Genomic DNA, 10,806 nt, shown 5'->3' on the forward strand with positions numbered 1-10,806 from the left:
GTCATACTCTCTTACACCACAATCGTTGTTAGATGTCACAAGATAGATTCCGCCTCTTGGACTGTCATATATCCCAAGAGCATTTGTAATGGCATTGTCATCATATCACAAGACGAAACAATTTACACTGGAACGCGCCTAAGGATCAGGTTGGAGGCAACTCCTTGCTCTTTGCAAGGTTTTGTTTTACTTCCCACAGGAAAAGAATTAGAAGCTGTTGGGGAAGGACAACCGCTTCTATACCCAGATTTCAATGACTTGAATTCATTTTCAAGCGTATCGATTGCGGATTCAGTCATCTCCAGGGACTTTAAAATATCACCTTTCCAAAAACCACGTGTCCCCGTCCAGCTAAGTTGTTGTCACAGTTGTAATGAGGAACTGTGAACCATTGATATCTAGACCAACATTTTCCATTGACAAAAGCCCTAGACTAGTATACTTCAGTTTAAAATTCTCATCAGTAAATTTCTCTCTATAAATCGACTCTCCACCTTTTCCATCACCAAGTGAAAAATCACCACCTCGGCTTGATACTCTGACTATAAGCAAGACAACGGTGTCCCAAGATTTCAATCAACAGTGAGGCGACTCAGAGTGAGAATTTTGGTTTTATCATTATAGAGGACGTCTAATTCAGCCATTTCCTCAATCGCAGTCATTCTTTATGTACTGACACATTGGAACTTGCTAAAAATTCCCAGAAATATTCACATGTGCACTATGTAGCACCTGCCATGAAGGTTGGTGATGATCACGACATGGTCGTTGTAGACCCTCAATTTTGTCCCTCGACACTGGCATTTATCCTTTGGGCATCACCTGCACCCATCATTCTCATATGGCACCGCTAGGGCCCCTTTTGGGCTTAGTCGGTGTCCGAGCCTCGTGTGGGCTTGTCTGTGGTCCATTGTAGTGCGTATATGGTTCATTTTGGAGGGTCATAGTGACCATTTTCCTAGTCGTTCACATCACCCTATAGGAAGGAAGTGGGGTCATCCCGATGTTTTAGCTTAGTTGAAGTTTATAGGGGCATGTTGAGGTTCGGAGCACTCGAGCTTGTTTTGATCATGACTCCCTCATTCAAACTCGGAATTGCACACTATTTTTTTTCATGGATTCCTCACTCTTCCAGGAACATTTTATCAAATTTTCAAGATTTTTTGCAACCGGTTCGACCAGTTGGCATCCGGTTCAGCCGGTTCATCGAGTCAACCGGTGTAGAACACTGATTTTTGGTAATTATTTTGATCATATCTCTCTTTTCCGAACTCGGAATTGCGTACTGCTTTTTTTCATGGATTCCTTACTCTTCCAGGAACATTTTATAAAATTTTCAAGATTTTTTGCAACCAGTTCGACCAGTTGGCATCCGGTTCAGCCGGTTCATCGAGTCAGCTGGTGTAAAACACTGATTTTGGTAATTTTGGGACCCAAATCCTACATGGCTCAGGCCCATAAGCTCCAGATCGGTTTTAGGGAATGTTGTGGGCACATTTTGGGCCCTGGTTTGGGTTTCTTGCAGCCCACCACGAATCCATATGGATTCTTGGTGGTGAAGCAAGCTAAAAACTGAAGGGAGTGAGCTAGCCTCGTAAGTGCAAGAGAAATAATGGGGGGTGTGGTTCCCATACTGATGGAGGGGATTTTGGTGCTGAAGGGGAAGGAACCCAGGAGGCTCAAATGTTGAGAGGGGTATGAGTATAAAAGGTGATAGGATAGGAGAGCAAAAGACCTTTTGGCATTTTTGAGAAAAGGGATATTTCGTTGGTGAGAAAAACAGAGGGTGGGGAGCATCTTCTAAGTTGAAAGCGTGGAGGAAAGCTACAGCATCTCGGTTTCTGGAAGTCATCATCAGCGTACATGGATCATATTTGGCGAAGATTCTGAGGTAAGTATGCTGAACTTTTTTTTTACCTATAGGTCATCTTCATCGTCTTCGTATGTTTTTTCTTCTTTCTCATCCTCTTTTATTTCCTTTGATGTGAAGATTATATTGCTTGGGTGTGGATAATAAAGGCCACACATGTTTGTTGTTGATTGGTTATGAATGGTTGAGAATTACAATTGAGGATGATTGTTTTCTTGATGTGTTAGAATCACGTTTAGGCTCAAGTTTAATTCATTCATCGTTTTCAATTCAGCTTCATAGTTGGCTGACTCTGTCAGTCATGAGGAACACCTGACCTTGCTTTGTTTGGTTCTCACTCATCCGGGCTCGAAATTAAGAACCGTTTCTTTTGTTTGCTTTCCTATTCATTTAGAAACTTTTTGACCAAATATGGGATTTTTTTATCAACTGGATGAACTGGTTGAGAATCGGTTCAACCGGTTCAGCACCATAGTTGGCTAACTCTGTCGGTCATGAGGAACACCTGACCTTACTTTGTTTGGTTCTCACTCATCCGGGCTCGGAATTGAGAACCGTTTCTTTTTTTTGCTTCCTTATTCATTTAGGAACTTTTTGACCAAATCTGAGATTTTTTATCAACCGGCTGAACTGGTTGGGAACCGATTCAACCGGTTCAACACCATAGCTGGCTGACTCTGTCAGTCATGAGGAACACCTGACCTTGCTTTGTTTGGTTCTCACTCATCCGGACTCGGAATTGAGAACCGTTTATTTAGTTTGCTTCCTTATTCATTTAGGAACTTTCTGACCAAATTTGAGATTTTTTATCAACCGGCTGAACTGGTTGGGAACCGATTCAACCGGTTCAGCACCATAGTTGGCTGACTCTGTCAGTCATGAGGAACACCTGACCTTGCTTTGTTTGATTCTCACTCATCCGGGCTCGGAATTGAAAACCGTTTCTTTTGTTTGCTTCCTTATTCATTTAGGAACTTTTTGACTAAATCTGGGATTTTTTATGAACCAGATGAACTGGTTGAAAACCGGTTCAATCGGTCCAGTACCATAGTTGGCTGACTCTATCAGTCATGAGGAACACCTGACCTTGCTTTGTTTGGTTCTCACTCATCCGGGCTCGAAATTGAGAACTGTTTCTTTTGTTTGCTTCCTGATTCATTTAGGAACTTTCTAACCAAATCTGGGATTTTTTTATCAACCGGTTGAACTGGTTGAGAACCGGTTCAGCACCATGGCTGGCTGACTCTATCAGTCATGAGGAGCACCTGATCGGGCTTTGTTTGGTTCTCACTCGTCTGGGCTTGGGATTGAGTGTCGTTGCTTTTGTTTGATTCCTTATTTATTTAGGAGTCTTCTAAAAAAATTTTGGGAACTTTTTCTCAACAAGTTGTACCAATTGAGAACTGGTTCAACCTATTCTGCAAGAGGACTTTGGGCAGCCCTCAATTTTGGAATTTTTCAAGCCCGTATCCATTGGGGCTCAAACCCATTTTCTATGGGGCACTTGTGAGCCATCTTGAAGGTTTAAGTCAGTGTTTGATTTCAATTAGTGTGGGCCCATTTTGAGGTTATGGGCGGTGTGGTCTAGGTAAGTCTAGTTTGATTTGTATGACATTTGGGGGAGTCCATTACCTGATTTCAATCAGCTTTCTTCCTTTTTGGCACAAAATTTGATGCTTGATTTTGAATACATGTTGCGTGGCTGACTCACCCTCTGCTGCAGCACATGGCTAGGGACCACAGGTATGCATCATTGGTTTTAGATTGTTGAATCATATGCATGCATGATGCTTGATTCCTGAATGATTGTTATGTGTTTATCTGTGTTTGGTTGACCTTTTATGCAGCGTTGGGCTGGGGACCACAGGTACGCACCATTGTTTTGGTTGGTTGAATTCATATGCGTGCCAAATACCAATTAGGATTGTGTGATTCATGACATCTATTTAGCCTAGGGTTTCATCTTTGACCCATATGCTCCCACATACCCAATTCATTAGTAGAGACCGAGTTCCGGGCCTAGAGGGGTGCTACATCACATGAGGTACCTTCCCAATGGGTAACCTGATCCCCGGACCCAGAATCTAGTTTTCGCAGACCACTTTTTCCATACTAGGGTCATTAGGGGTTTTTGTTCTTACTTAATTTTCCCCATTTTAAAAATAAAAATAAAAAGTAAGTGGCGACTCCATACGACACCGTTCCTCACCAAGGGCGGGTTTTTCAAAACTGGAAAACTGAACTTTTTCATTCCTTCTTTTCTTTTAAAAGCGAGTCGCGCCGGTTCGGTGGATCGGGTGAGGGTCCACAGTCGTGTTACCATATTCCAGCACAAGAGCAAGTGATTCCATGATCAATTCTGATAGCTGGTCTTCATCATTGAAATCAGTGCACTTGGGTCATCAACTGACTGATGCCCTGCTAACAAAGCTTGCATCCATCCCTGGAGTGTAGTCACTGTTCATCACGTGGAAATATCCATCTCCGCATCTTGCCATGCTCAAAGGAGCTCCAGCTTCAAAGCCTGGTCTAGCCAAAATGACAAGGACGCTTGATGGTGGACCCACTCATATACGCATGGTAGCTAACTCCCAACAAGCCACCGAAGTCAACTCCATTAACTATTGTGTTGCCACGCAATCAGTAGCAAGGACATAAGCCATACTTCAGATAACCAGTATCTCGTGGAGCTAAAAGGACTAAAGAAATTTCCTTCCTACATTGTTGCTCTCAGTCAAACAATCATCCCATCCTCAAAAGAACTAGGCATTCTCTAGTCGATGTCCCTGCTATGTGACCATTATAGACAAAGGAAAGGACTACATCATTGATCCCTTCTGAAGTTGTTATAGTTGCCACTACACCATCGAAATGATGAGGCTCAAACATCCCCTAAAGACGCTCTTGCATTCCCTTCATTTTGGCCGTCATTCCCACAACAAATAGAACTTCTAGGTTTGCAGCACCAGACAGTCAGAAGAAGGAGACGCTTCCACAGTAAGATTACTTAGTCTGAGATACCTTATGTCATATCTAGGATGAAGCGACCTCTTCCATGGGAGGATAGAATACCATTCTTCGACAGTAACAACACCCATTCAGCGAATACTTCTAACCCTCATGTCATTTCCCCACATCTCTTAGCGAAGCTTAGGCTACTCTGTCGGCAACATGTTCTTCCCATCTTCACCAGATGACACTAACTCTGTTTACCCACAATAAATGAGAACTCAATACCACAGCGTTACTAACTCATGAATGCAGATCTTCATACCCCCCAGACTGAGAACACATTTCTCACGACGCCTTACCTTTTCATGCAAAGATAGGAAATCTGGTGTATGCCATGGATGGGTGCCCGGAATAGGGGAAGATAACCAAAAACAGAGCACAAATAATAGGAGCCAAATGAACCCATACAAGCCTCATTTCATATAGCAATCAATGAGCTCATATGAGGGTGGATGAAATCAAATGAGTACCAAATAAAAGGTAGAACATGGTTACAAAAATATCTCATGAGGAAATCAAAACAAGAGCAAACCAATCTACAATAAAACCATTAGCAAAATATGAACATGCTCACTCCCAATCAACAAACATCATCCAAGAATTAGCAGAAACAGAGTAGAAAAGCATGCCAGTAGAAGCTAATGGGGAATCCACAATAAACATACCTCAAAATTATCCTCTCTGGCTAGGTTGGCAAGAAATCAACAAGCCATCTTTCTTCTCTACAACCCTCCAAAGACGACCACCATAAAGGAACTTATTCCTTCGCTCTAATGATCAGCAATCCCACTCAAAGAACACTCTGCCCTCCCCATTTTCACTCCTCATCCTATTTAACTCTTCTCTTTCTCCTCCACAAAAATATTTCTCTAAAACCCATCAAAAAGCACCATTCCTCTCTCTGGTTATCTTGCTCTAACTTGCTGCCCCAAGCTGAAGAATACTTTCCTCTCTTCTAAAACGGAAGCAAAAGCACCACCCCTCTACAGAAGACGCTCCCCCTCTAACAGAAAAAAAAACTCCTCTAAATATTCTCCCACCAGGTGTCTCACTCTAATGGCTCCTCAAAAAGCAATATCTGATTCCATAGCACCAACTAAAAGATGTCATGTGGTCTACTAGGGTTGCAACACTTGGCAAAATAAGTTGCATGAAAATGAGCCCCAAATGGGGGTCTACAAATATGCCCCTCTTCAATAGAGATCACGAGTGTAAGGAATATGAACACTGGAGTGAAAAGAAAGTGTGAATAGTGAGTGGAATGAAGTGAACTCTATTGAAGAACAAAGAAGAGCCCCATAGGGACACTAATGAAATGCAAAGTCACTCAGGCCAACAAACGAACACAAAGGCTCTGATCCTAAAAGAAAATGTGGGTGTCCCAAAATGTCTCTGAAGCCACACTAAGGATCCAGGTTCCCTCTAAGACGTCTCCAAAAGTGACTCGAAGGTTGATGTCAAAGATGAGTAGCAGTCGAACCACCCTGGAGTACGGACAAGAACACGTCCAAATGAGACCGCCCTATGTGGACTACGTGATGAATACGCGATAAGCACAGGGTAACGAAGTGAGGAAAACCAAGGACGAATGCAAAACCATGAAGGTGAGATGTGCAATGCCAGTGAATATGAATATCAAGAGCTGTGACTCTGAATGACAAGACAAATGCTAAACGCTAAACTGAGAAAAATAATGGCTCTGGAAGCCAAACCAAAAAGCTAACTCTAAACACTAAACTAGAAAGCCCATAGGTGAAGACCTACGGTGGTGATATAATAGAAATGCCCATAGATGTCTAACCTATGGTGATGAAAACTAATCAAGGCCCATAGATGAAAATCTATGGTGGTGAATCTGAAATGCCTATAGATGAAAATCTATGGTGATGAAATAACTGAAATGTCCATGGATGTCCTATCCATGGCGGTCAAAACTAATCGAGCCTATAGATGTATGATCTATGGTGGTGATAACTCATAGATGAAAATCTATGGTGGTGATATAACTGAAATGCCCATAGATGAAAATCTATGGTGGTGAATCTGGAATGCCCATAGATGAAAATCTATGGTGGTAAATCTAAAATGCCCATAAATGTCTGATCTATGGTGGTGAAAACTGATCAAGGCCCATAGATGAAAATCTATGGTGGTGAAATAACTGAAATGCCCATGGATGTCCTATCCATGGTGGTGAATCTGAAATGCCCATAGATAAAAATCTATGGTAGTGAAACTGAAAGAAAGGGGATGCCCTAAACAGACTGACGGTAAGGGAACGCCCTAAACAAGATGACAATAGAGGGACGCCCTAAACAAACTGACGGTAGGAGGATGCCCTAAACAAGATGACAGTAGGGGGATGCCCTAGGTGATAACTCGTAAAATCGACAAATGGGTCGGACAACCATGAAATCAGCATGAAATGTGCTAAAATCAAAGAGGGGGGAATGCCCCATTAGAAAAGCACTAAAGGGGGTATGCCTTTGTATGATGACTCACAAAGGTCAAGAAATAGATCGAGCAGTGAGAAAGTCCGCAAAAGATCTGATGAACTCAAGGATGGGGGTATGCCCTAGTGTAGGATAGTAACTAACATAAGACACAGAATGTCACCGTACAAAACACTCTATGATATGTTCAACGATGATGCAATGAAAAAGATATACATAGCCTCAATGAACAAATGCTAAAACAAGACCAAACATCACCGAAACTAATCTGACAAAGCAAAACTAAAATAATGGATCAAAAAATTGTTGACTAAGACTCTAAGTCTAAAATGTAAGCAAATCAAGACACGACATGTCAACTATCAATATGAGTACATCGTCACAAATGTATTAACAATCTAACAGGGTCTACCATCATGGAAGATGTTGAACCTAATGTCCAAAGGCATGTGAAAACTCAACCAGAAAACCTAAGATTGGTCTACATCCTCCTCTGATCAAGAGAAAGGGATAAGGTCATGTAAGACGATGAAATATGTGGGCTCAAAAGATGTAAGGCTCTGATAAGATGGGTGCAAGTATAATGGTGTCCAAATGTAGGATGTATGGGTGTGTAACAAAGGGAAGTGGCCACCCAAGTCAAACCAGGTATGTTGAGAAAATTGAACCCACAGTGTCAATGACTCTATGATCCATCGAAAGTAGCAATCATAAACAGGAGGTGGAGTCTCAATGTCAAAATCGACAAAGTGGCTATGCCTCAGTATGAATGCATCATCTCAGAATGGGTAAGCCCTTAGTGCAAGATAAACTCTGGGAAGTATGTGTCTGGCATAAACTGTCATCTCACAAAATCATCATCGATGAGTAGGCTATGCCCCAATGTAAGCATCTCCAAATCAAACATCAATGAGAGGAGTACAACCAATCATACATCATTTGATCAAAATGGATCTTTGCTCCTCGAAGTCATCATGGTAATGTGAAGAGAGTATCTGACCTTTTCTAAAGAAAAAATATGTCTCAATGTGAAAAAGATCGAGCAAGGTGGTATGCCTCAACAAAAATGTGCTCTGACATGATCATGCCCAGATGTAAGTTGGTATCTCACTAGTAAGAAAAGAAAATCAAATATAAATAAAATTAGTTAGCTTATATGTTTTCAAATTATTTAATCTTAACTTAAAAAAGTTAAAATAAATCAAGTTTGAAGTATGATAAAAAAAAAATTATTAATTTTAATTATAAATTTTTATATATTTTTATACATTTTTTCTTCTACTTTTTCCCTTAATTTATTTATGAAAAACCAATGTCCACTAAGGTAAGACCTAGAGGGGTAAATGGGTGTATTTTAAAAATCTATTAAACAAGGAATTGAGCTTTTAATCTAAATTAAAATTGGGAGATATCAGAGATGGTCGATATATCAAAATACTCAAAAGAATAAATAAGTATGCAAAGTACACAAAAAAATTTTACATGGAAAAACCCCACACTAGTGAGATAAAAAACTATGGGGTCAAAGACCTCTAATCTAAATCCACTATGAAAATAAAAAATCATAAGACCTAAGACTTCTAATCTAAATCCACTATGGAGATAAAAAATTATAGAACCTAAGACTTCTAATCTAAATCCACCATATGATATCAAGTCACACAAATTTACCTAATTGATTTACTTTAAAAACTTACTCAAAACCTACAACTTGATCTATGTCTGCGACGCAATAATCTCCAATTACTTTAGTGAATACACCTCAACCTCATTCAAGGAATACAAGTCTTCAGACAACCCAAAACTCAACACTTTGAATCCTTAATGAGAGATTGGAAATGATGTGGCACATTAGTTTTAATCCCATAAAAAGTGTCCCACCCTTATAACATGGTTTATATTGGCATCCAAACCCTAGGAGATCAATATCTTAAAGTTTCCAAACTTAATTTGTGTGAAATAGCCGAAAATATTATGTCATATTTTGCACGAGTGCTCGAGCCCACTTACCCATTGCTCAAGCGTCTAGGATGCTTGAACGCTAGTTAACTGCGCAGTTACAACTCTTGAGTACTGTTTCCACTACTCGAGCGACCCTACATTTTTCAAAATATGAATATAAGCTTTTTAAATCAATAAAAAATATCAATCCACTTTTAACCCAACAAGTACCTAATTTTTCATAGGTCACACCATTTTAAACTTGCCTATGACTTTCTTGTTGAGCAAACAACAACCTTCAATCTTCAATGGAGAATATGTTACTATTTACAAAATTCCTAAACTAGAAAATAAATGGGAAAAGTGTGTTTCCATACACTTAAGGAAAAAAATTATTTTATAATTATTTTATAAGATTCTTATTTTATAATTATTTTTACATGAGTGCGTGAAAAACTCATTTTTTCCTAAATAAATTGGAACAAAATTACCGACATACAATATGAACTCATTGTCCTAACAATTTCCTATGTCTTTTTCCTTGAATTTTTCATGACCAAACATAACCCATGAGTTTTGAATTAATTGATTTTATAAATTTGATGACAAATATAACTTTTAAGTTATGTTTGGTTCACAATACCAAAGAAAGAAAAAAATAATTTTTAAAAAAAATCATATTTGGTTGTACCATGGAAAATATAAATATAAAATCATATATAATTAAAATTAATTATAAAATTATACATTTTCAAATTATTTATTCTTTTATATACAAAAGTAAGTGAAATGCAATATTTTCAAAACCTAACCGAACATTAAATTGGAAAAGTTATCAATTCATGGGTCACTAGTCAGACCAGTGGTCGAACCGATAACGTCATAAATATATAATTTATATTTTATTAAAATAAAAAATAATCTTAAAATATTTAATATATATAATTAAAATTTAATAATATTTATAATATTATTTATTCATTTTTACATAAATGTATTAATATTTTAAATTTTATTAAACAAAATATATACAATATTTAAATATGAAAAATATTAAAAATGGAAAAAAACCGTAATATATATATATATATATATATATATATATATATATATATATATATATATATCATAAACAGAGTAGTAGAGTGGAGCAATAATCTTATTATGAACCTACCATCCATGATTCAAGCCCCCTATTGCTTATTTTTCCTTTAAATCCCTTTACATTACATTGATCTCACATTGCAAGATAAGAATAAGCATTGAATGTTGGCCGTGAGGGAGGCTTGGCCCATTTTGTCAAAAAAGGAGGTAGTGTTGAACTATTTGGTTCTTGAAGAACTGTCCGACTCACCCGGTTTGTTGATCCAACCACTGGTTCAAGTGGTTCGAGATCGGTCCAATAGGTGAATGGTTCACCTACATTAATCCCACATTTCAAGATAAGAGTGGGCATTGAATGTTGGGCCGTGAAGGAGGCTTGACCCATTTTGTCAAAAAAGGAGGTGGTGTTGAACTATTCGGTTCTTA

This window comes from Vitis riparia, chromosome 10 (assembly GCF_004353265.1).
Source record: "Vitis riparia cultivar Riparia Gloire de Montpellier isolate 1030 chromosome 10, EGFV_Vit.rip_1.0, whole genome shotgun sequence".
NCBI classification, from domain to species: domain Eukaryota; kingdom Viridiplantae; phylum Streptophyta; class Magnoliopsida; order Vitales; family Vitaceae; genus Vitis; species Vitis riparia.